At 38.6% G+C, this 27,217-nt stretch overlaps 3 non-coding genes across 3 annotated transcripts; 2 read left to right on the top strand and 1 right to left on the bottom strand.

Moving 5' to 3' along the window:
* Positions 1-9,786: 9,786 nt before the first annotated feature.
* LOC148577536 (small nucleolar RNA R71) lies at positions 9,787-9,894 on the top strand. Its single transcript, XR_015902763.1, has one exon. It is a non-coding gene; the product is annotated as a small nucleolar RNA R71 (small nucleolar RNA).
* Positions 9,895-15,781: 5,887 nt separating this feature from the next.
* On the top strand, positions 15,782-15,888 carry LOC148577535 (small nucleolar RNA R71). The gene has a single exon (XR_015903998.1). It is a non-coding gene; the product is annotated as a small nucleolar RNA R71 (small nucleolar RNA).
* Positions 15,889-25,204: 9,316 nt separating this feature from the next.
* LOC148577534 (small nucleolar RNA R71) lies at positions 25,205-25,311 on the bottom strand. The gene has a single exon (XR_015903953.1). It is a non-coding gene; the product is annotated as a small nucleolar RNA R71 (small nucleolar RNA).
* Between the last annotated feature and the right edge of the window lie 1,906 nt (positions 25,312-27,217).

Here is a 27,217-nt window from a genome sequence, read left to right as displayed (position 1 = left end):
GGGTCGGGGTTATTAGTTAAGTTCATTAATTCCGTGTTATTTAGCAGGTAAATAGCAGAATACAAAAAAACAGTAAATAGAAGATACAGATAAATAGAGAAGATAGAGAAAACAGATAGCAGAACACAAATAGAAGGACAAGAAAAAACAAAACAGACACAGAGAATAGAATACAAACAAGAAAAACATACATTCATACCACAATCATAACAAAGGAAATGCACTACCAAGTATGATGCATGTCTAGCCCTAGCGCAGGTAATGAGCTCATTTGTCGGTTACATACCCACTTCCGACGTTACCCGGAGTCCTCTGACCAGGTAAGGCTTTCCTGTTGGCAATGTCCCTCGCAAGAGTCCTTTGACTTGCATGGCGGAGCTAGTTAACTTATATCTGCCCAACACACTCTCTGTAAGAGTCCTTTGACTTACAAGAGCATACACACACTCTCACTGTAAGAGTCCTTTGACTTATAGGACCATACACACACACTCTCACTGTAAGAGTCCTTTGACTTACAGGAGTATATGCTAGTCGTGTGTTCTCGATACCTCTGTAAGAGTCCTCTGACTTATAGAATAGCATTATAGCTAAGTATCCCAGGAAAGCACTCTCAGTGGTCGTACCACCATCTATCTGACTGCCTTCACGCAGCAGATCATCATATAATCATTCTCATTATCATCATCACTTTCACATTCTTATGTAGTACCTCTTTCAATCTCTGTTCAATCATGCTATACAAACTTTACAGCTTTTACTTTTACAACATCGTAACTCAAACCATTTCTCTTTATCACATTACTCTTTTCTCTTTGTCTTTTTACTTTGCTCTGGTTACTCTTTTCTCTGTATCCCTTTATTCTACTCTGGTTACTCTGTTCTCTGTGTTTCTTTACTCTGTTCTGATTTCTCTGTTTAACGTATGTATTTAAAGCATATGTAAATTTCGGTATGAATAGTTAGTCTGTCCCAAGTATAGGTTCATTAAGTCTATACTGAAACAGTTTAACTTTTCATATAATACCTAACCCTATTCGCAATTCCAGGACTAACTATGTTGCCCTAGTTCGTTCACTAGTCTCTGTCTGTTTTTCTGTCATTAAAACTTTACAGACTTTTTCTTTGATTTTTATCTTTTCTTCAACTTTTTAACTTTTATTTATCTTTGCCTCACTAATATGTTTTCACCACTCCCTAAGTGTTTTATGAAAGTAATTATGAGATTCTGTGCTTAAAGTTGTCTTTCTAAAGCTTTTACAGAAAACTGCCTTTTCTGCATTATTTTATTATTTTTATTAAAATATTATTTTTAATTAAATATTATTATTCAAAATTTTATTACTAAATTTTCAAAAATTACTTTAACTTTAACTTTTAACCTTTAAAATTAACTTTTTACCACCCGTAACTTTTAATATTTCTACTTTAACCACCCTAACTTTCAGAAATTACAAAATAACCCCTCAAACACCAAAATATTTACTTCCTTGCCCTTTCTAAGATCTAAAAGGTGTTCTTCAATGTTCTTCACCACACTCAAAGTGTTCTTCATGTTCTTCATAAATTCTTCAGATTCTTTCTCTGTTTTTACCCGTTTTTCAGTCTTTTCAGCAACCGATTTTTACCATAATTCAAAATAAAATTGCAGCCACTAAAACCCCATCTTTTCTACATGATTTCAACATAAATTGAACCTCAATTTAAGCTTCGGGTTTCGATTTTCCAGCTGCCCAAGAACATGAACTTTAAAGCTTGAATTTCATCAAATTTCATCAAAATTTCACCAAATTTTCACCAAGATTCAATCATATATGCAACCAATTTTTAGCACAGCCAATTTATAAAACATTCACACAAGTCAAACACAAATAATCAAGATTAATTTCGTGACACCCTACCTGGTTTTGCTGCTCCTAATTCGGTTAAACTTTCAGGTGGTCCTTAAGCACTTTTTCCTCCTAAATCACATCAAGAACAACTTTAAATCCAAAAACTCTCAACTGACCAAATCTCACTCAGTATGTTAGGAAGATATATCTCACCTTAGACTTGCTAGAAATTCACGTTTCTTGGCCCTCAAGTCAAGTTAAGCATGATTCCTAAGGAAGAACATCAAGAAAACACATGTTTTGCATGGTTTTCCTTGAAAACCGAATTGAAATGGGAGGGAGACAGCCATCTCACCTTATTTTCATCCTTGATAAGTTAAATGGTTATGTAGAGGAAGAAGAGAGGATCATTTTGGTGAAATCGGAGTTTTGATTTGAGTTTTGGTTCTGAAGAAATCAAACTTTGAAGATTAAGTGTTCATGAAAGTTTCTCTCTTTTCTCTCTTGTTATTTTCGGCCAAAATGATGAAATGAGACAGCCTTGGAGGTCTTGGGGGTGTAAGGTGAGTTGTGATTGGTTGGCTTGGAGGTGGATTAAAATAATATTAAAATATCTCAGGTGTATAACTACTAAAACTAGGTGTATCGGAACACTTGTAAAAACATCTCTAAAAATTATTTTCTGAGGTACTAGCATAAATGACACTAGTAACATATTTATTATGAGAATAAAACATGTATAATGAGGCCTTAGCATTGCTAAAGTCATCAGAGAGTGCTGGTGCTAAGCTGCACCAGTAAACCGTAAACCCGGTTAAACCGATTTTTTTATTTTTAACTAAAACAGACCAGGTAACCTTATAATATCATTCAAGCATTTTATAATACTAATATAATGATAATATTATACTATTATCTCTCTCCTCTCATAAATCGAGTCCAGTTTGTCAAACTGAGACTATTTACGAAAATCCAAATCAAAACCCCTAACCGATACAGTTTAAAAACTACGTTCTTCGTGACCACGTTATCGAGCTTGTCTCAACTAAGGTTCTGAGTTAAAGATAATATAATGACAATGAGGATTTAGATGCTTGATGATACAGAAGAGGTATTCAGAAATGATCTTGCATACTCGAAAATTAGGGTTGTTACAAAGAACACTTTGAGTGTGGTGAAGAACATTGAAGAACACCCTTTAGATCTTAGAAAGGGCAAGGAAGTAAATATTTTGGTGTTTGAGGGGTTATTTTGTAATTTCTGAAAGTTAGGGTGATTAAAGTAGAAATATTAAAAGTTACGGGTGGTAAAAAGTGAATTTATAAAGTAAAAGGTCAAAGGAAGGTAATTTTCGAAAATATATTAATAAAATAATAAATAATAATGAAATATTAAATAATAATATTTATTTAAAAATAATATTTTAATAAAAATAATAAAATAATGCGAAAAAGGCAGTTTTCTGTAAAAGCTTTAGAAAGACAACTTTAAGTGCAGAATCTCATAATTACCTTCATAAAACACTTAGGGAGAGGTAAGAACATATTAGTGAGAAAAAGATAAAGAAATGATAAAAAGTTAAAGAAAAGATAAAAACCAACAAAAAAGTATGTAAAATTTTAACGACAGAAAAACAGACAGAGACTAGTGAACGAACTAGGGCAACTTAGTTAGTACTTGAGTTGCGACTACGGTTAGGTATTTGAAAAGTTAAACTATTTCAGTATAGACTTAATGAACCTATACTTGGGACAGGCTAACTATTCATACCGAAATTTACATAAGCTTTAAATACATACGTTAAGCAGAGTAATCAGATAAAAGTAAAGAGATACAGAGAAGAGAGTAATCAGAGCAGAGTAAAGAAACAAAGAGAAAAGAGTAGTATGAAAAAAAGCAGAGGACCAGTTGAAGGGTCATTTGTTACTTGAAGCAACCCAAAAGATGCTTGTTTGTTTATTTGTTGCATTAAGGCAACTCCAGAGTTATTTGTTTGTTCATCTGCTGCATTGAGGCAGTCAGATAGATGGTGGTGCAACCACTAAGAATGCTTTCCTACGGTACAGATCCATACTTTATTTCTGTAAGGCAAAGGGGTTATTTCCTGCTACAGAAGTACCGCGACCACTTGTTCCATTTCTGTAGTGGCAGAGGGGTTATTTCCTGTATACAGAAGGTGTGTCGGCATACATCCCTGCAATGGCAGATGTGTTATTTCCTACGTGCAGTGGACCCTGTGGTGGCTGAGGGGTTATTTCCTGTACACAGGGGTATAGCCAACAGGAAAGCCATACCCGTTTCAGCTGCTTTGGATTACATCGGGAGTGGGTAGAAACCGACAAATGAGCTCATTACCTGCACTAGGGCTGGACATGCATCATACTTGTTTGTGCATTTTCTCTGTTATGATTATTGCATGAATGTATGCTTCCTTTGTTTGTATTCTATTCTCTGTGTCTGTGTTCGTGTTATTTTCTTGTATTCTTTTGTTTGTATTCTGCTATATGTTTTCTCTATCTTCTCTATTTATCTGTATCTTCTATTTACTGCTTTTCTGTATTCTACTATTTATCTGCTAAACAACACAAAATTAATGAACTTAACTAATAACACCGGCCCTACTAAGAACTCCCTAGTTCTTACCCCTTCTCTCTCCCTTCCCCCTTCAGATGGAAGCAAGAGTTCCTTTCCGTAGTTTGCTGACGACCGTTTGCAAAAAGGATTCTGCTCTAGGTAGTCTTCTGAGTATAGGGTGAATATCGTTATCTGTTTATGTATATACTATGAGACCAGCCAATGTCTACACACCATTTTTACGTGAACTTTAATCTAAATCCTGTGTACGAGACTCCTATTGTATGGCTACTTGATGAGGTACCAGAGAGACGTCCTATAGCAATGTCTTATTGTACAGAGGAGTAGCAGATGACGTTCTTCCTTTTGATGATGTTCCACCTGACGTTCTTCCTTTTTAACTACAATTTTAACAACGAATCAGGCTCATATGATAAATAATAGATAATAATTAGGAAGACAAATTGGTAGCACTCAGTTTTCGGTATGATCTAGACATACTGAAAATTGGGTCGTTACAAAAGGGAACGGTAATGGAAATGGGAACGAAAATGAAGAAGGAGATGGTAATGACTTAGGAGGTACTCCAATGACTTTGGCTTCGTTTCTGAAGGTTCATCCACCAACTCTCAGAGGTTCGACCAACTCAACTTAAGCGGACGATTGGTTCCGAGCTATGGAGCGTGCACTACAGGCTCAATATGTCCCGGCTAACCAATACGTGGAGTTTACGGCTTATCAACTGTTAGAAGAGGCATAACATTGGTGGCAAGGAGAGTGCCAGTTGATGTGACTTCCGAATGCAGAAATCTCTTGGGATGCGTTTCAAACGGCGTTCTATAAGAAGTACTTTCCTGAATCTGCAAGGGAAGCGAATGAGATGGAACTTATGCAGCTGAAGGAAGGTTCCTTATCTGTGGCGGACTATACTAGCCGATTTGAGGAGCTCTGTAGGTTCTCTAGGGCGTGTCAGGGTACCCCGGATACCTATGAAAGCTGGAAGTGCATCAAGTACCAAAGAGGCTTGAAGGATAACATCATGACTGCCGTTGCTCCTCTGGAGATTCGGATTTTCTCCGATCTGGTGAACAAAGAGAAAGTTGTTGAGGAATATGCACAACCGGTAGACGTGTCAAGGGACACTCATAGGGGAAACACTAATAGGGAATGTGACGATTACCTTGGACCAAGGGGACAAAACTTCAAGAGAAATGGTGAAGGAAAGCGGTCAGGAGCTTACTCCCCTTATATGAAATGTAAGGAGTGTGGGGACTACCATCCGAATAAGCCATTCCGGTTGGGTATGAAACTATGTTACAAGTGTGGCACACCGGGACATTTGGTTAGAGACTGTCCACACCGAGGAACACATGAGGCGGGTCGATCACAACAACAGGGTTGAGGTAATTATGAAGCCGGTAACTGGCAGGCGAAATTGTGATCATCAACAATGGCGCCAAAGACTTGGAGCTCTTAAACGTGAATCACACTTTCTCACAATTCTGTACAACTAACCAGCAAGTGCACTGGGTCGTCCAAGTAATAAACCTTACGTGAGTAAGGGTCGATCCCACAGAAATTGTCGGCTTGAAGCAAGCTATGGTCATCTTGTAAATCTCAGTCAGGCGGATTCAAATGGTTATGGAGTTTAAGGTGATGAAAATAAACATAAAATAAAGATATAGATACTTATGTAATTCATTGGTGGATTTCAGATAAGCGTATGAAGATGCTTTGTTCCCCTTGAACCTCTGCTTTCCTATTGCCTTCTTCCAATCATTCATACTCCTTTTCATGGCAAGCTTTATGTTGGGCATCACCATTGTCAATGGCTACATCTCGTCCTCTCAGTGAAAATGGTCCTGATGCTCTGTCACAACATCGGCTAATCAGCTGTCGGTTCTCGATCATGTCGGAATAAGATCCATTGATCCTTTTGCGTCTGTCACATGCCCTACAATCGCGAGTTTGAAACTCGTCACAGTCATCCCTTCCAAGATCCTACTCGGAATACCACAGACAAGGTTTAGACTTTCCGGATCTCAAGAATGGCCGCCAATAATTGTAGCCTATACCACGAAGGTTCCAATCTTAGATTAGAAACCCAAGAGATACGCATTCAAGCCATTGCTAGTAGAACAGAGGTGGTTGTCAGGCACATGTTCATAGGTGAGAATGATGATGAGTGTCACGGATCATCACATTCATCAAGTTGAAGAACGAATGAATATCTTGGAGAAGAAATAGACTTGAGTTGAATAGAAAAACAATAGTACTTTATATTAATTCATGAAGAACAGTAGAGCTCCACACCTTAATCTATGGTGTGTAGAAACTCCACCGTTGAGAATACATAAGAACAAGGTCTAGGCATGGCCATGAGGCCAGCCTCCATGATCTAAGAACTACACGTCCAAAGATGAACAAAAGATAGATAGTATGAAAATACAATAGCAAAAGGTCCTATTTACAGAAAACTAGTAGCCTAGGGTTACAGAAATCAGTAATTAATGCAGAAATCTTCTTCCGGCCCCACTTGGTATGTGCTTGGGCTGAGCATTGAAGCTTCCATGTGTAGAGACTTTTCTTGGAGTTAAACACCAGCTTTTGTGCCAGTTTGGGCATTTAACTCCAGCTTTTGTGCCAGTTTTGGAGTTAAACGCCAGAATTCTTGAGCTGACTTGGAACGCCTATTTAGGCCATCAAATCTCGGGCAAAGTATGGACTACTTTCCAACGCAATTGAGAGAGCACCAATTGGGCTTCTGTAGCTCCAAAAAATCCACTTTGAGTGCAGGGAGGTCAGAATCCAACAGCATCTGCAGTCCTTTTTAAGCCTCTGAATCAGATTTTTGCTCAGGTCCCTCAATTTCAGCCAGAAAATATCTGAAATCACAGAAAAACACACAAACTCATAGTAAAGTCCAGAAATGTGATTTTTAAATAAAAACTAATTAAAACATAATAAAAACTAACTAAAATATACTAAAAACATACTAAAAACAATGCCAAAAAGCGTATAAATTATCCGCTCATCACAACACCAAACTTAAATTGTTGCTTGTCCCAAAGCAACTAAAAATCAAATAGGATAAAAAGAAGAGAATATACAATGAATTTCAAAAATATATATGAAGTTCAGTGTTAATTAGATGAGCGGGGCTTTTAGCTTTTTGCTTCTGAACAGTTTTGGCATCTCACTTTATCCCTTGAAGTTCAGAATGATTGGCATCTATAGGAACTCAGAATCCAGATAGTGTTACTGACTCTCCTAGTTAAGTATGTTGATTCTTGAACACAGCTACTTTATGAGTCTTGGCTGTGGCCCTAAGCACTTTGTTTTCCAGTATTACCACCGGATACATAAATGCCACAGACACATAACTGGGTGAACCTTTTCAGATTATGACTCAGCTTTGCTAGAGTCCCCAATTAGAGGTGTCCAGGGTTCTTAAGCACACTCTTCTTTTTGCTTTGGACCTCGACTTTAACCGCTCAGTCTCAAGTTTTCAGTTGACACCTTCACGCCACAAGCACATGGTTAGGGACAGCTTGTTTTAGCCACTTAGGCCAGGATTTTATTCCTGTGGGCCCTCCTATCCACTGATGCTCAAAGCCTTGGATCCTTTTTATCACCCTTGCCTTTTGGTTTAAAGGGGTATTGGCTTTTTCTGCTTGGTTTTCTCTTTTTTTTTTGCCTCTTTTTTTTTTGCAAGCTTTTCACTGCTTTTTCTTGCTTCAAGAATCAATTTTATGATTTTTCAGATCATCAGATAACATTTCTCCTTTTCCTTTCATTCTTTCAAGAGCCAACAATTTTAACATTCATGAATCAACAAATTCAAAAATATGCACTGTTCACGCACTCATTCAGAAAAACAATAGCATTGCCACCACATCAAAATAATTAAACTGTTTTATAATTTAAAATTCATGCACTTCTTTTTCTTTTTCAATTAAAAACATTTTTCATTTAAGAAAGGTGATGGATTCATTTTCATAGCTTTAAGGCATAGACACTAATGATCATGTAATAAAGACACAAACATAGATAAACATAAAGCATAATTTTTGAAAAACAGGAAAGTAAAGAACAAGGAAGTTAAAGAACGGGTCCACCTTAGTGATGGCGGCTTGTTCTTCCTCTTGAAGATCATATGGAGTGCTTGAGCTCCTCAATGTCTCTTCCTTGCCTTTGTTGCTCCTCTCTCATGGTTCTTTGGTCTTCTCTAATTTCATAGAGGAGGATGGAGTGCTCTTGGTGCTCCACCCTTAGTTGTCCCATGTTAGAACTTAATTCTCCTAGGGAGGTGTTGATTTGCTCCCAATAGTTTTATGGAGGAAGATGCATCCCTTGAGGCATCTCAGGGATTTCATGATGAGGAATTTCCTCATGCTCTTGATGAGATTCTCTTGTTTGCTCCATCCTTTTCTTAGTGATGGGTTTGTCCTCATCAATGAGAATGTCTCCCTCTATGTCAATTCCAACCGAATTGCAAAGCTGACAAATGAGATGAGGGAAGGCTACCCTTGCCAAAGGAGAGGACTTGTCCGCCACCTTGTAGAGTTCTTGGGATATAACCTCATGAACTTCCATTTCCTCTCCAATCATGATGCTATGAATCATGATAGCCCGGTCTATAGTAACTTCAGACCAGTTGCTAGTGGGAATAATTGAGCGTTAGATGAACTCCAACCATCCCTAGCCACGGGCTTGAGGTCATGCCTTCTTAGTTGAACCGGCTTCCCTCTTGAATCTCTCTTCCATTGAGTGTCCTCTTCACAGATGTCCATGAGGACTTGGTCCAACCTTTGATCAAAGTTGACCCTTCTAGTGTATGGGTGTGCATCTCCTTGCATCATGGGCAAGTTGAATGCCAACCTCACATTTTCCGGACTAAAATCCAAGTATTTCCCTCAAACCATTGTAAGCCAATTCTTAGGGTCTGGGTTTACACTTTGATCATGGTTCTTGGTGATCCATGCATTGGCATAGAACTCTTGAACCATTAAGATTTTGACTTGTTGAATGGGGTTGGTGAGAACTTCCCAACCTCTTCATCGGATCTCATGTCGGATCTCTGGATACTCATTCTTTTTGAGTTTGAAAGGGACCTCGGGGATCACTTTCTTCTTGGCCACAACTTCATAGAAGTGGTTTTGTTGCACCCTTGAGAGGAATCTCTCCATCTCCTATGACTCGGAGGTGGAAGCTTTTCAGAGGTGTACATGAATTGGTTATTTGCAACCATGTCAATGAGTTCTTGAGCTTCTGTAGGCATCTTCTTCAGATGAAGAGATCCTCCAGCAGAGTTATCCAATGACATCTTGGATAGTTCAGACAGACCATCATAGAAGATTCCTATGATGCTCCATTCTGAAAGCATGTCAGAAGGGCACCTTCTGATCAATTGCTTGTATCTTTCCCACGCTTCATAGAGGGATTCACCATCCTTCTGTCTGAAGGTTTGGACTTCCACTCTAAGCTTACTCAATTTTTGAGGTGGAAAGAACTTTGCCAATAAGGCATTAACTAGCTTTTCCCAAGAGTTCAGGCTTTCTTTAAGTTGTGAATCCAACCATGTCCTAGCTCTGTCTCTTACAGCAAAAGGAAAAAGCATAAGTCTGTAGACTTCAGGGTCAACCCCATTGGTCTTGACAGTGTCACAGATTTGCAAGAACTCAGCTAAGAACTGATGAGGATCTTCCAATGGAAGTCCATGAAACTTGCAATTCTGTTGCATTAGAGAAACTAATTGAGGCTTAAGCTCAAAGTTGTTTGCTCCAATGGAAGGGATTGAGATGCTTCTCCCATAGAAATCAGGAGTAGGTGCAGTAAAGTCACCAAGCACCTTCCTTGCATTGTTGGCATTGTTCTTGTTTTCGGCTGCCATGGTTTCTTCTTCTTTGAAGAGTTCTGTTAGGCCCTCTAAAGAGAATTATTCTTTAGCTTCTCTTAGCTTTCTCTTCAAGGTCCTTTCAGGTTCAGGATCAGCTTGAACAAGTAGCCCTTTATCTTTATTCCTGCTCATATGAAAGAGAAGAGAACAAGAAAGTATGAAATCCTCTATGTCACAGTATAGAGATTCCTTGAAGTGTCTGAAGAAAAGAAGAATACAAGGAGGTGGTAGATGGAGGAGAATTCGAACATATACAGAAGGAGGGAGTTTGAATTGTACCTTGAGGAGGAGTCTTAGTCCCTTAAATAGAAGGATGTAAGAAGAGGGGAAGAATTTTTGAAAATTAATTAAAATATTTTAAAAAGAAATTTGAAAATTTGATTGACATTTTCGAAAACTAAGATTGGGAAAGAAATAAAGTGATTTTTGAAAAAGATTTTGAAATTAGAAAAAGATATGATTAAAAAAATTAATTTTGAAAAAGATGTGATTGAAAAGATATGTTTGAAAAGATATGATTGAAAATCAATTTAAAAAAAGAAAATTTTTAAAATTAAAGTTGATTACTTGACTAACAAGAAATTAAAAGATATGATTCTAAAATTTAAAGTTTGATCCTTTCTTATTAGGCAAGTAACAACTTGAAAATTTTGAAGTAAATCTTTAATTGAAGCTAGGATTTTTGAAAATGGTAAAAATAAATATAAAATGGAAAGAAATTGATTTTGAAAGAGATATGATTGAAAAGATATGATTTGAAAAAGATTTGATTTTGAAAAATTATGAAGATTTGAAAAAAATGTGAATTAAAAACAAAATCTTCCCTCTAGTGTCATCCTAGCGTTAAACGCCCAGAATGGTGCCCATTCTGGCGTTTAACGCCCAAATCTCTACCTTTTTGGGTGTTAAACGCCCAGCCAGGTACCCTGGCTCGCGTTTAAACGCCAGTTTTCCTTCTTCACTGGGCGTTTTGAACGCCCAGCTTTTTCTGTTTGATTCCTCTACTGAATGTTCTGAATCTTCAATTCTCTGTATTATTGACTTGAAAAGACACAATTTTGAAAATATTTTTGAATTTTTGATGATGAGAAACAATAAAAATGCAACTAATCTTAGGAAACTTAAATCAAACAATGCATGCAGGACACCAAACTTAAAAATTTTCATATAAAAGACACTAACAAATTGAGAATACATATGAGAAACAACAAAACACACAAAATAAGAGAATTTAAAGATCAGAGCACTGAAATCATCAAGAACAACTTGAAGATCAATGAAGATACATGCATGTAATTTTCGAAAAATGCAAGAAAAATAGAAATATGCAATTGACACCAAACTTAAAAATTGCTACTAGACTCAAACAAGAAACATAAAATATTTTTGGTTTTTATGGTTTTATAAATTTTTTTGTGATTTTTGAAACGTATATGGAAAAGAAAATAAAGGGATTCAAAACTTTCAATAAGAATTCCAGGAATCATGCAATATTAGTCTAAAGCTTCACTCTAAAAAGGATTAGACATGTTTGGCCAAGCTTCAGCAGGACATTACATTCAATAGCTAAATTGATGAGAATCAATCAGCTTTTGTGATGATAAGAACATCACCTTGAAACTCTAGAATTCATTCTTAAAAATTCTGAAAAATACCTAATCCAAGCAACAAGATGAACCGTCAGTTGTCCAAACTCGAACAATCCCCGGCAACGGCGCCAAAAAATTGGTAGCGAAATTGTGATCATCAACAATGGCGCCAAAGACTTGGAGCTCTTAAACGTGAATCACACTTTGTCACAATTCCGCACAACTAACCAGCAAGTGCACTAGGTCGTCCAAGTAATAAACCTTACGTCAGTAAGGGTCGATCCCACGGAGATTGTCGGCTTGAAGCAAGCTATGGTCATCTTGTAAATCTCAGTCAGGCGGATTCAAATGGTTATGGAGTTTAAGGTGATGAAAATAAACATAAAATAAAGATAGAGATACTTATGTAATTCATTGGTGGATTTCAGATAAGCGTATGAAGATGCTTTGTTCCCCTTGAACCTCTGCTTTCCTATTGCCTTCTTCCAATCATTCATACTCCTTTCCATGGCAAGCTTTATGTTGGGCATCACCGTTGTCAATGGCTACATCCCGTCCTCTCAGTGAAAATGGTCTTGATGCTCTGTCACAACATCGGCTAATCAGCTGTCGGTTCTAGATCATGTCGGAATAGGATCCATTGATCCTTTTGCGTCTGTCACACGCCCCACAATCGCAAGTTTGAAATTCGTCACAGTCATCCTTTCCCAGATCCTACTCAGAATACCACAGACAAGGTTTAGACTTTCCGGATCTCAGGAATGGCCGCCAATAATTCTAGCCTATACCACGAAGGTTCCAATCTTAGATTAGAAACCCAAGAGATACGCATTCAAGCCATTGCTAGTAGAACAGAGGTGGTTGTCAGGCACAAGTTCATAGGTGAGAATGATGATGAGTGTCACAGATCATCACATTCATCAAGTTGAAGAACGAATGAATATCTTGGAGAAGAAATAGACTTGAGTTGAATAGAAAAACAATAGTACTTTGTATTAATTCATGAAGAACAGCAGAGCTACACACCTTAATCTATGGTGTGTAGAAACTCCACCGTTGAGAATACATAAGAACAAGGTCTAGGCATGGCCGTGAGGCCTGTAACAACCCTAGTTTTTGAAAATCAAATAAAATAGTTATTTGTGATTTATTATATTTGTTGATAACTTTATTTTAAGAAAATTATTTTACTAAAGGTAATTAAATGGAGTTTCATGATAATTGAAGTTTAAATTAATTAGAATTTTTATATAAACTTTATTAGATATTTGGTATGATTGAAATTATAATTTTGGTAATTGAAAAATAAGAAAGAATTGTATAATTTAATTTAAATAAATTCTATTTTTAATGAATTATGTTATTAATTTGAACTCCTAGAAATTAAATTATTAGAAATGATTAGCTTGATTTTTATAAATGCTTTAAGTTTACGTCAATTAATATTTATGTACCATTTTTATTATAATTAATTATTTTATAAATTGAAATTAAAGTTTCAGAGATAGAAAAATAATAGGGATTTGTATGATTTAATCTAGAAAATTGATATTTGAATTTAAATTGTACTTTACAAAATATAATTAACTTGTTCATTTTATAATGTAAATTAGAAATAATTGATTGAACTTAGCAATATGTTGATAAATAATGTTCCTAAATATTTTTAATAGAGTATATTTGATTCTAAAATTACTCTACTATTCAATTTTATCAAAATATCTATTCATAACTATCCATATTCTTTTATAAAATCCTAATTTCTAACCCCAAATTCCCAAATTGAATCAGAAACCCTAATTCCTAATTTCGAACCCTAACCCTTCCACCCTCACCATCCCTCAGCCGTACCCCACCCCCCTTCCTAAACACAACACGCATAAACAAAAAAAAAAAGAAAAACAGAGAAATGAAAAAGGGAGAATAGAGGGCTTGGAATCGGAGAGGAGGGAGACGCCGTCGTCACCTCCGTCGGGTGTCACCACCCGTCATTGCTGCTAGGCCGTCATCGGAAATGGAACCGCGGAGAGAGAGAGCCGTGCAGCCGCCATGCTAAAGTTGTCGTTTCTGCGCCGTCGCCGTCGTCAGCCCTGCAAGCTGCTACCCGCGTCACTGCCGTCGAAGCTCCGCGACGCTGCTGCCATTTCGTGAGGAGAGGACGTTCGCAGAAGGAGCCAGAGGAGGGAGACGAGCCCGAGCCAAGAGCAGGAGGAGGAAGGCGTCGCTGTGCCTCCCATCGCCGTCGCCCTCACTGTGCCGCCATCGTCCTCGTCACAGAGCCAGCCGCCGCCACTTATAGCAAAGTCAGAGAGATGGAACTCGCGAACAGAGGAGGAAGAAGTCTTCTGTCATCAACGCCACGTCTCTTCACCACTACTACCGTTGATGGAAGTCGCTGCCGTCGCCAAACCACCGCGCCGCCGTAGCTGTCTCCGAGAAGGTCGTTGGAGCTTGCTGAGGTCTGAAGCAATTCATCCATGTCAGTGCTCATTTTTATCCCCTGTTCTGTCTCTGCCTTTGGGTTCTGCGAGTCGTCGGAGCCCTCCGCCACCGGGAACCAACATTCGAGCTGCCCAGGAAACCACCATTAGAACCACTACTATTTTGGTAAGCTTACCCTATTTTTGAGTCTTCCTTGTCGCCCAATTTGTCTCTACTGTGAAGCCTGTCATTGAGACTGTTTGTATTAAACAAAATTATCACTGTGAGTTACTCTGCACCGCCGCAGCTGCCACCGAGGTCGTTGGTGCTTGTCAAGAGTGCTATTCTGGTTCTGAATTGATTAGTTCATGCCACTGCTGCTGCTGAGAAGTGATCAGAAATGCCACGAGCTTTCTACTCAACACTACTCCTACTCCTAATTACTATGAAAACTATGTAAAAATTGCTCTAATGCTTCCCCCCTTTGATAAGTGTTGAAGCCTCCTTAATATAGCACTCCAAAATAGCATTTTAGCCTTCCAAATGAGCCAAGGGACTCCGAATTCGCGAAGCATCTGCATAATTAATGAATTCACGTGTAGGGACCTGTGCGTACGCACATGGAAATTCTTGTCTGTGCACGCGCACGCAGGGCTGTGCGCACGCACACTTCGCTGTGTGTACTTCTCCTTGTTTTCTTCATTTTTTCTCCCTTGTATATGCTTTCTTCCACTTTTATCCCTTCAAGGCCTGAAATCACTCCCAAACCATATCACGGCATCGAATGGCACAAAGGTGGGATTAAATTGCTCTATTAAAGCACAAAATTGCATGTTTTCACATTTAAGATCAAACTAGGGATCAAATACAAATGTATGCTATTTTGGTGCTTAAGTGTGAGTTCATGTGCTAGAATCCATCCAAATTGAGTCAAAATATACCATCAAACATAGACTCATCATGTTGTTATACTAGTTTGGATTATGGGGTTTGTGATCTTAGCCTTGATTTTGTTGGTTCCCCCACCTAAAGTTTGGGTGGTTCCTCCAACCAGAGTTATAGGTTTTAGAATATGGATCATTAGCTTGCCTAGATGAATTTCCAAGGTAATTAGCTTCCTCCCAATTAACTCCTTCTTCTGTCTCCAACTCTTCTTAGGGTGATGGTTGAGTGTGGATAGCTGCAACCTGATTCTTCTCTATTTCCTTGGTCAATTCAGCCAGTTGCTGGGTGATCATCTTGTTGTGGGTTGGGATTGCATCCATATGGTTCAATTCTAAGACTCTCCTGTTGTTGCTTCTATCTGAGGCATAAAAATACTCATTGTCAGCCAATGTCTCTATAACATCAATGGCTTCTTCAATGGTCTTCTTCTTGTTAAAGGAACCTCTAGATGAGTGATCTACAACTTTTCTGGATTCATAATTTAGTCCTTCATAAAAGATGTAGATTTTCACCCACTCATTAAACATATCAGGGGGCATTTCTTTGTCAAGTCTTTGAATTTCTCCCAGGCTTCATAAAGAGTTTCACCATCCTACTGTCTGAATGTCTGCATTTCAGTTCTTAGCCTTTTTACTCTTTGTGGAGGGTAGAACCTTGTTAATAATCTATTCATTACATCTTCCCAGGTGGTGAAATTTTCCTTCGGAAATAGTTCTAGCCATTTTGATGCTTTGTCCCTCAAAGAAAATGGAAACAGTAGCAATCTATAGGTGTCAGGATGAACACCATTAGATTTAACTGTGTCACATATCCTTTGGAATTTAGTGAGATGCTCATTAGGATCCTCTTGTGCACTTCCTCCAAAAGAGCAATTGTTCTGGACAAGAGTTATGAGCTAAGGCTTCAATTCGAAATTATTAGCATGCATAGTTGGCCTTTGAATGTTGCTACCACGATTTCCTGGGTTTGGATTGATGTATGATCCCAGAACTCTCCTCTCCTGTACAGTAGGGTTAGCTCCACCTCTTCGGACATGATTGTTCACCTCTCCTTCATGATGGTTTTTCATATCATCCTCCATGGTTATATCAAAATATTCCTCCTCTTCTTCTGCACCAACAACCCTCTTTCCTCTTGCTTCCCTCCTTAATTTTAGGAAGGTTCTTTTGGGTTCACTATCAAATGAGGTTGAAATTTCCTTTCTCCTACCTCTCATGCAATGGAAAAGTACAACAAATAGCAACTGCAAAATCCACTAAAACAGAGTATAGTTAGCTTGGTTAGAGCAATTTATCAAATGGTTAGTGGGTTAGCTGATGCGTGGAAATTAGATTCCATACAAAACTCATCGGCAAGTGTACCGGGTCGCATCAAGTAGTAAAACTCACTTAGAGTGAGGTCGATCCCACAGGAATTGATGGATCAAGCAACTTTAGTGAGTGATTAGTTTAGTCAAGCTAACATTGTTGAATTAAGTGAAATGTAACCAACAGAAAGGAAATTTCTAGGAATTTAAAAATGCAGAAAGTAAATTGCAGTGAAAGTAAAGAGCAGAATGTAAATTAGATGAAGCTTAAATGACAAGGAAAGTAAAATTGCAGCAGATTTCTCTTGCAGGAAGTAAATTGATAGAACCTTAAAGAATAAGAAATGTAAATTGCATCAAGTGTAAATCAGCAGAATGTAGATTGGACAAAATCTTAGAGAGCAAGAAAAGTAAATTGCAGCAAAATGTAAAGGGGGGCTGGGTGCTAGAAATTTAAAGAATGGAGTAAATCAAGCAATTGAAGAGATCTTGAGAACAAGTGACAGGAAATTTTAAGTGTAGGAAAATTTAAATTCAGATCACAGTAGCTTCGAATGACAAATGGCAGAAAGTAAAATTGTAGAAGAAAAGGAAATCGTAGCAAAAAAGGAAATTGTAGTAGGAAAGTAAATTGAGAGAAATGTAAACAGAAAAGTAAAATTACAGAGAAGGAAATTGGAGCTGAGGATTGTAGAAATTTAAATTGCATAAACTGAATTCAATGTAATTGAAATGTAGAAAGTGCAGAAAATTAAAAGTGTTTCAAAGAGACCTTCTATTCTACCCTACTCCTATTACTCTCTAGCAGAGCCAGCCTTCTCTAATGAAATGAAATTGATGCCTTTATATAGGCTTTACAAAATGAAAATGAAATTGAAATTGAAAACAAATTACAAATGAAATTCCTAATCTAGCTTCTTTGTGTGCCTTTGAGTCATTTTTAATGGGCTTTGCTTGCTTTGGATGAGAGTGGATCCGGATGCATTTGGTGACTTGGGTCTGTGAAGAATTGGATCCAAGATGGCTTGGTTCAAGTGCCATGGGTCAGGGTTGCTTGGTTCAATTGAGTCAAGGTGTGTGGGAACCTTCCAGGGGAGTGCTCCGCTTGAATTCTTGAGCGCTACTCCTCTTTGTGTGCCTCGTCCGTGTCATGGCATGCACCTAGCGCTCACATTTTGAACGCTCCGCTCACTCTTTGAGCGCTACACTTTATTACTTCCTTGGTCCAGGATTGAAAGACATGAAAAATTTGAGGAAAGGGAGCGCTATCCTTTGAGTTTTTGAGCGCTACTTGGTTCCCCTCTTCGAGCCTTGGTGAGATCACTACTTGGTTGGTTTTTTGGGTCTTAAAGATGCCTATCTCTTGTGCTTTAATTTCATGCCAAATATAGATTTCTATATATCGTTGGAAAGCTCTGAATGTCTGCTTTCCAACGCAACTGGAATCACATCAATTGGACATCTGTAGCTCAAGTTATGGCACTTTGAAGGAGGCATGGTCATGCTGTCACAAGGCTTAAAGAAAAGCCCGAAAAAGTGAAAAAATTTGAGCGTAGCGCTTCCTTTAATGAGCGCTAGCCTTTGTTTTTTTCATTCCTTGGCTTCATGGTTAGGGCCACACTTTTAAAAGCGTGGCCTATGGTTCCAAAGCGTACTCCAACTTCAAAGTGTGACCCAAAATTCTTTTTTTCTCCTTTTTAGCTTATTTTGTGCTTTTTTGCTTCTTTTTCTTCTTATTTCCTACAAAGTTTATAAAATTAAAAGATCAAAGAAATATACCATTTAAGCACAAAAGAATGCAATATTTAAGCACTAATCATCATTAGCTTGCTGGAAAGTAAAGAAGTAAGGTAAAATTAACGAAAAACAACTAAAATTTGCAGAAATTAAATGTAACAAAAGAAATTGGAATTCAAGTAACAAAAGAAAAGAAAAATGCTCAATCTAGTTATCCTCCAATTTAGTAATTGTCAATACAAAACCAGTCCCCGGCAACCATGCCATAAACTTGATACGCGGAAATTTGCCTCTCAACAAATTCCTTCCGGCAAGTGCACCGGATTGTCGTCAAGTAAAAACTCACTGTCGAGTGAAGTCGAATCCCACAGGTATTGGTAGATCGAGCAATTATAATTCATGAATTGTTCTAGTTGAGCGAAATCAGATTTGGTAGAGAATTGCAGGATGTAAATTTGGCGGGAAACTTAAATTGCAAGAAAATAAATGAACAGAAATTAAATTGCTGGGAATTAAATGACAGAAGCTTAAATTGCAAGAAATTAAATGGGAATGGGGATTGAGCATGAAATTCATGAGCAGAATGTAATGAGAATGGGTAAGATCAGAGATGGGGGATTCATTGGGTTGTGGGAGATATTGAATTCTCCAGATCAAATCATTTTCACCTCTTCCTCGATCAATGCATTCATTGACATTGCTTGGCAATCTTAGATGATTGGATCCCAATGTCTTGGCTCACCAATCTCTCTAAGCATGAACAATTGCCCAATGTCTTGATTTAATTGCTCATGGAAAGAGTTGAAGTTCGGTCACTGACTATGCCACACAAATTCATAGATCAATGTGTTGGTAGGATTACATGTCACTATATCCATCCAAACCCCAATCTAATCCAATGTGAGAAAGCAATTCTAGCATGAATTCTTCATTCCTCTCTCAAGGCTCCGAAGAATTCCAATTATGGATAGCTTCTCTCTCAAGACAACTATCCAATTGAATTAAGACCAAAAGCTTTCTAACAAAAAATCAAGAGAAAAGAAAGAAGACGAAGATGAAAATTACTATTGATCCATTGAATTACAATAGAGCTCCCTAACCCAATGAAAACAGGTTTAGTTATTTATAGCTCTCAAAATGGAAATTGGAATCAAAAGATACATCCTGAATTCAAAATGAAAAGTGTAGTAAGTGTAAGAAAAATGAAAAATTCGGAAAAAGAAAAAAAGTCCTCTCTAACTCAAATTCTAAGCTATTTATACACTTTCTTCCATTGATGTTCAATCTCTGAATTGGGCTTTTGGCCTTGATGAAATTGGGTTCAAAATGGCTCCAATTGATTTCTGTTGCTGTTGAGAAGAGATCTGTTTGAATTATGAGGTCTGATGCTTCACGTTGGGGTCAACATTTGATGGCCAACGTTGACTCAAACGCCATTTAGAACAAAACCAGAAAAACCAGAAAGCTTGCTGTCATTGGCATTTAACTCAACGTTGGAGGGCTAACGTTCAGCTCACCCTCGCGTACGCGTGCTTCACGCTTAAGCGTGAAATCTGTGATTTTGATTCTTCACACGTACGCGTGCACCATGCTCACGTGTGAAGGCTGAGATTTTTCTTCTTCACGCGTGCGCGTACACCATGCTTACGCGTGAGTTGCCCTTTTTCCCATCCATGCGTACGTGTCGATTCAAAATTCTCAACTCCAAATTCTGGGCTTGGCGTCGTGGACGTTGGAGGCAGCATTTGAGGTAACGTTGGACCTCCAACGTTCGCTTTGTGACGCGTATGCGTGACTCACGCTTGCGCGCGGATAAAGAAATTATGCTTTTTCATGCGTATGCGTCATAGAGGTGTACGCGTCGCTCAAATTTTATTTAGCTCTAGAATTGAATTTTTCATCACCACGTTGGGGGTAACGTTGGAGGTCTAACGCTCCCTCCAACGTGAGCATCAGCCAATTGTGCAGAAACTTGCTCTGCTTCTCTTCCAACGTTGCTCCTTCTACATCTTTTCTCTGCTCCTTCTTCAACTCTTTCCATGCCTTTCTTCACCTGTCATCAACCAATATATGCAACAAAGTCTTGCTAAAGTCATGAGAATTCTCATCATTCTTAGCTCACAAATAATTATAGCAAAATTCTCATGAAATTGCATGAAATTAATCATGATTGAATGAATCTAGGCATACATGAATTTCTACCCAATTTGCTTACTTATAACTCAAGAAAGTGCATAAAACATATTAAAAACAAAGAAAAAGACTAGTGAAACTAGCCTAAGATGCCTTGGCATCACAACACCATTTGATCCGAAGAATTCAATATCTGCATTCATTGACATTGCTTGGAAATCTTAGATGATTGGAACCCAATGTCTTGGCTCACCAATCTCTCTAAGCATGAACAATTGCCCAATGTCTTGATTTAATTGCTCATGGGAAGAGTTGAAGTTTGGTCACTGACTATACCATACATATTCAAAGATCAAAGTGTTGGTAGGATTACATGTCACTATATCCATCCAAACCCCAATCTAATCCAATGTGAGAAAGCAATTCTAGCATGAATTCTTCATTCCTCTCTGAAGGCTCCGAAGAATTCCAATTATGGATAGCTTCTCTCTCAAGACAACTATCCAATTGAATTAAGACCGAAAGCTTTTTAACAAAAAATCAAGAGAAAAGAAAGAAGACGAAGATGAAAACTACTATTGATCCACTGAATTACAATAGAACTCCCTAACCTAATGAAAAGGGGTTTAGTTGTTCATAGCTCTCAAAATAGAAATTGGAATCAAAAGATACATCCTGAATTCAAACTGAAAAGTGCAATAAGTGTAAGAAAAATGAAAAATTGGGAAAAAGAAAAAATATCCTCCCTAACTCAAATTCTAAGCTATTTATACACTTTCTTCCATTGATGTTCAATCTCTAAATTGGGATTTTGGCCTTGATGGAATTGGGTTGAAAATGGCTCCAATTGATTTCTGTTGCTATTGAGAAGAGATCTGTTTGAATTATGAGTTCTGATGCTTCACGTTGGAGTAAACGTTTGATGGCCAACGTTGACGTAAATGCCATTTAGAACAAAACCAGAAAAACCAGAAAGCTTGCTGTTATTGGCGTTTGACTCAACGTTGGAGGGCCAACTTTCAGCTCACCCACGCGTGGCATGCTTCACGCTTAAGCTTGAAATCTGTGATTTTGTTTCTTCCCGCGTACGCGTGCACCATGCTCACGCGTGAAGGCTGAGATTTTGCTTCTTCACGCGTGCGCGTACACCATGCTTACGCGTGAGTTGCCCTTTTTCCCATCCAGTGACTGATAAACCCATATTTTATGATGTATTTTGTGCTTAGTTTGAGTGATTTATTCAATCTTTCACCCACTTATTCCTGTTAATTGCATGGTTTTACTTTCCCTTCCTTATTATATGATGTATGTCAAAAACATGTTTCCTTTGCTTTAAAATTAATTATTTTAATTACCTTTATTTCCATTCGATGCCGTGATTAGTGTGTTGAGTAGTTTCAGATCTGTGACGCGTACGCGTCGATTCAAAATTCTCAACTCCAAATTCTGGGCTTGGCATCGCAGACATTGAAGCCAGGGCATTTTGGCTAGTTTTACTGACCTTTTCTTTGCTGTTTTTAGGGTAGTTTCATGCATTTCCTTAGAAAATAAGCTAGTTTTGGGTAGATATTCACTTACATCTTGATTCAAGCTTACATTGTGCACTTTACATGATTTCATGAGGATTTTGCATGAGTTTAATGACAAATTGGATGTTTTATTTCCCATGACTTGGACTAGAACTTTGATGCACTCTATTGCTTGATTTTAGGACAAAGGAAGCAAGGAAGAACCACGTTAGCAGCCACATTAATCTAATTAACGTAACTCCTAACGTGGAATGGGAGTAACTTGCAAAGTTAATGAGAAAAGTAATCGCCAATAACGCTCTCGAAGCCATCATTGCGCACGTTAAGAGTCACGTCAACTAAGTTAACGTGAACTCTAACGTGGAGGAAAGGAAATGGAGCCAACGTTAGTGACACTTACCTTTATCACTAACGTTGGACCAAGCTCATAAGTGGCCACGTTAACTTAGTTAACGTGGGCTCTAATGTTAAGAAGTAAAGGGGAAGCCAACGTTAGTGACATTCAACTTTGTCACTAACGTTGGCCAAGTCACAATAAGCCACGTTAACTCCCACGTTTACCTAGTTAAGGTGGAAGCTAATGTGAAGAAAGTAGGAGATCGACAACGTTAGTGACACCAAACATTGTCACTAACGTTGGGATTAACCCACACAAGCCCCAATAAGCCACGTTAACTCCCACGTTAACCTAGTTAACGTGGAAGCTAACGTGAAGAAAGGAAGGTGATCGCCAACGTTAGTGACACCTAACATTGTCAGTATCGTTGGAAGGAGCCCACACAAGCCATTGTGAGCCACGTTAACTCCCACGTTAACTTAGTTAACGTGTAAGCTAACGTGGATAAGGGAATGATGAGCCAACGTTAGTGACACTCAACTTTGTCACTAACGTTGGAGATGGCTAGCATGGCCACGTTAGAAGCCACGTTAACCTAGTTAACATGGACTCTAACGTGAGAAATAGGGGCACATTGGAACGTTAGTGACAAAGGTAAGTATCACTAACGTTCTCGAAGGTTGGAAAGCCTACGTTAAAAGAGCCACGTTAAGTAAGTTAACGTGGACTCTAACGTAAGGAAGGGGGAGACTTCTCAACGTTACTGGGAAAGGTAAGTCCCAGTAACATGTGCGAAGGGCATAGAAGTAACGTTAGTGGCAACGTTTGTGCCACTAACGTTGAAGTTAACGTGGCTCTTACTTTGGTGAGGAACGTTAGTGTAAAAGGTGATTGTCACTAACGTTCTCAAACTCACATTTTCACTTAACATTAACACCCCTAACGTCCTGAGCTAAAGTCTCTGCCCACTTCACACTTTCTCTCTGAAAGCAAAACTAAGCCCAATGAAGAAGAGAACTGCTTCAAACTCAAGATCCAAAGGCCCATACCCAAGACTTGAAGAGCCAACTAGAAGAACAGAAGAGTAGTATATATAGGAGTAGGTTTGAATTAGAAAAGGAGTTGGAAATTATAGGGAGCCTCTTGGCATAGAACTACTCTCTGTATTTTACTTTCTCTGCACTTCTAGTTTCATCATGTATTCTCCATCTTTGTTTTCATTTTCCAGAGCTATGAACAACTAAACCCCTTTCATTGGGTTAGGGAACTCTGTTGTAATTTGATGGATCAATACTAGTTTTCATTATTCTTCTTCTATCTTTTCTCTTGATTTTACTTGAAAGCTTTCGATCTTCATCCAATTGGGTAGTTATCTTGGAAAAGAAGCTATTCAAACTTAGATCTCTTCTGAACCTTGAAAGAGGAATGAAGAGATCATGCTGGAAATGCTTTCTCATGCTGGACCAAATTGAGTTTGGATGGATATGTGACTATAATCCTCTCAACACTTGATTTGGAAAATGCATGTGGTATAATCAGTGACCATACTTCATCTCTTCTCATGAGCAATTGACCAAGGAATTGGCTATTGATCAAGATTTGAGAGATCTCCTTGTAATTCGATCACTTAAGATTGCTAAGGAGATCAATGAGTGCATTGATTGAGGAAGAGACGAAAATGAAATTGATCCGGAGAATGCAACATCTCCTGAGCCCAATGAACTCCCCATTTCTGATCTTACCCATTCTCTTTAATTTCTGTCGTTTACTTTTATGAGCAATTACCCCATTCCCATTTAAGATTCTGCAATTTACTTTCCGTCATCTACATTCAGCTCTTTATTTCTAGCATTTACTTTTCTGTTATTTACTTTACCGCCATTTAATTTTCTGCAATTCTCAACTCAAATTCTGATTCGCTCAACTAGAACATTCCTCTAATTAAAGTTGCTTGATCAATCAATCCCTGTGGGATTCGACCTCACTCTATTGTGAGTTTTTACTTGACGACAAATTCGGTACACTTGCCGAAGGAAATTTGTTATGAGACAAGGTTTCCGCGCATCAAGTTTATGGCGCCGTTGCCGGGGATTGATTGTGCATCAACAATGATTAAATTGGAGGATAACTAGATTGAGCATTTTTGTTTTGTTTGATTTAATTTTCTGTTTGAGTAATTTACTTTCAGTTCTAGTTAATTTCTTCCCTTCCCCCTACTTTTTCATTTTTAGTTATTTACCATTCATTTCACTAACCCACTAACTGTTTGATATATTGCATCACTCACACTAACAGTAATTCTAACAGAATGCTGTCTGCATTTATTTTCCTTGCTTGTGCCTTGTTGGTTGTATGATAGGGAGAAGAAGCGGGGCTTCAACTTCCTTTGATTCTGAACCTGAGAGGACCTTCCTTAGATTAAGGAGGGAAGCAAGAGGAAAAAGAGTGGTTGGTGGTGAGGAAGAGGAGGAATACTTTGAACCAAACATGGAAGACCATCGTGAAGAAGAGGCTCACAACCATGGTGGAGGATAGAAGAGTTTTAGGCTCTTACATCAATCCAAACCCAGGAAACTGTGGAAGTAGCATTCAAAAGCCAACCATCCATGCCAACAATTTTGAACTGAAGCCACAGCTCATCACCCTTGTTCAGAACAACTGTTCGTTCGGAGGAGGTGTCCAAGAAGACCCCAATCAACATCTAACTACCTTCCTGAGAATATGTGACACAGTGAAGTCTAATGGTGTTCATCCTGACGCCTATAGACTGCTCTTATTTCCATTCTCACTCAAGGATAAGGCAGCCAAGTGGCTGGAGTCTTTCCCAAAGGAGAGCTTGACAACTTGGAAAGATGTGGTGAACAAATTCTTAGCAAGATTTTACCCCCCTCAACGAATCAATAGGCTGAGAGCTGAGGTCCAAACTTTCAGGCAACAAGATGGTGAGACTCTGTATGAAGCATGAGAGAGGTTTAAAGACCTAACAAGGAGGTGCCCACCAGATATGTTCAATGAATGGGTGCAGTTGCACATTTTCTATGAAGGGCTCTCTTATGAGTCAAAGAAGGCCGTAGACCATTCATCCAGAGGATCTTTGAACAAGAAGAAGACCATTGAGGAGGCCATAGATGTCATTAAAACTGTAGCAGAGAATGACTACTTCTATGCTTCCGAAAGAGGGAACACGAGAGGAGTGATGGAGCTAAACAATGTAGATGCTCTGCTGGCTCAGAACAAGCTCATTACCCAGCAGCTGGCTGACCTCACCAAGAAGATGGAGAGGAACCAAGTAGTAGCAATCACTACTTCATCAACAACTCAAGAAGGAGTGAATGAAGAAGTAGAAGGTAGTCAGGAGCAAGCCAACTACATTGGGAATTCACCTAGGCAAAACCATGATCCATACTCTAAGACCTATAACCCTAAATGGAGGAATCACCCAAACTTTGGGTGGAGAAATCAACAAGACCAAGGCCTTGATCAAAGACGCCCAAATCCCAAGAATGCAGCCCATCAACATTTCACATCTAGACCATATCAACACCCCCATAACGACACCTCTCCACATTCATATCAAAACCAAAATAACTTACCTCATCCTTCCACCTCTAATCCTAATCTACCATCATTTGATGACAGACTCTCAAGGATTGAGAATCTACTTGAAAGCATAGGCAAAGAGATTCAAGACAACAAGGCATTCAAGGAAGAAGTGCGAGCAAATTTTAAAAACCAAGGAGATACAATCAAGAGGTTGGAATCTCAAGTAGGGTATCTCTCTGAGCAGATTCCCAAACCCACAGATGGATTCCCAAGTGACACAGAGAAGAATCCGAGAGGTGAAACAAAGAAAGTAAGATGGGAAGATTGCAAGATTGTCACTATAAGTGATAAGGAGACTGAGGACAAGCCAAACGACTCGGCAGAACAACCTGGAGACACCTCGGCAGAGAAGGAGGAAAAAGATTACCAAGAACCAGAAATTTCACAACAGGATCTGCTGAGACTATATGCACCATTTCCCCAACTGCTCAATGGTGCTGTGGAGAAGAGAATGTACTCATGGTTTCTAGATTTGTTTGCATCTCTGCATGCCAACATACCATTCATTAAGACTATTCAACAAATGCCTGCATACATCAAGTATATAAAGGAGCTACTTCCTAGGAAAAGCTCACTCAAGGGAGGCCAAACTATAGTGATGAACAAGGAGTGCAGTGCCCTCATTCAACCACAGTTGCCTACAAAAAGAAAAGATCGAGGGAGTTTTCATGTCCCCTGTGCCATAGGAGAAACAATGTTTGATAAAGCACTCTGCGATTTGGGAGCAAGCATCAACTTAATGCCCTTATCCCTAGTGAAGAGGCTGAAGATCAATGAGATAATGTCCACAGATGTAGTCATCAGGCTGGCAGACAAAACTCAAAAACAAGCAATAAGAGTGGTGGAAAATTTGTTGGTAAAGGTTGGAAAATACTTTCTTCCCACAGACTTTGTCATCTTGGACATGGAAGAGAGTCACACTCACCCAATCATATTGGGAAGACCATTCTTAGCTACAGCCAGAGCACTCATAGATGTGGAGCGAGGGGAGCTAATATTGAGGATCCATGATGAACGACTCAGTTTTAATGTCTTCAAACCCTCACAAGAAGCAGACCAAGAGGACAAAGAACCAAGCAAAGATCATAATGAGATACTGAAAGAGGAAGCAAGCATTGAAGCACAACCAGCCCAGCTGGGAAAACCCTTGCTTGATGAACAAGGAAATAAGCAGTTGTCACAGCTCAAGGAAAAGCTGGAGGAACCTAAACCACCAGAGACATATGAAGAAAACAACAAAATACCCTTAGAAGAAGAAGTCACAAAGAGCAAGGCAACATCAAAAGGAACAAAGAAGAAGGTACCACGGAGG

This window comes from Arachis ipaensis, chromosome B1 (assembly GCF_059453495.1).
Source record: "Arachis ipaensis isolate K30076 ecotype BB chromosome B1, ASM5945349v1, whole genome shotgun sequence".
NCBI lineage: Eukaryota > Viridiplantae > Streptophyta > Magnoliopsida > Fabales > Fabaceae > Arachis > Arachis ipaensis.
This window is presented reverse-complemented; position numbering and strand designations above follow the sequence as displayed.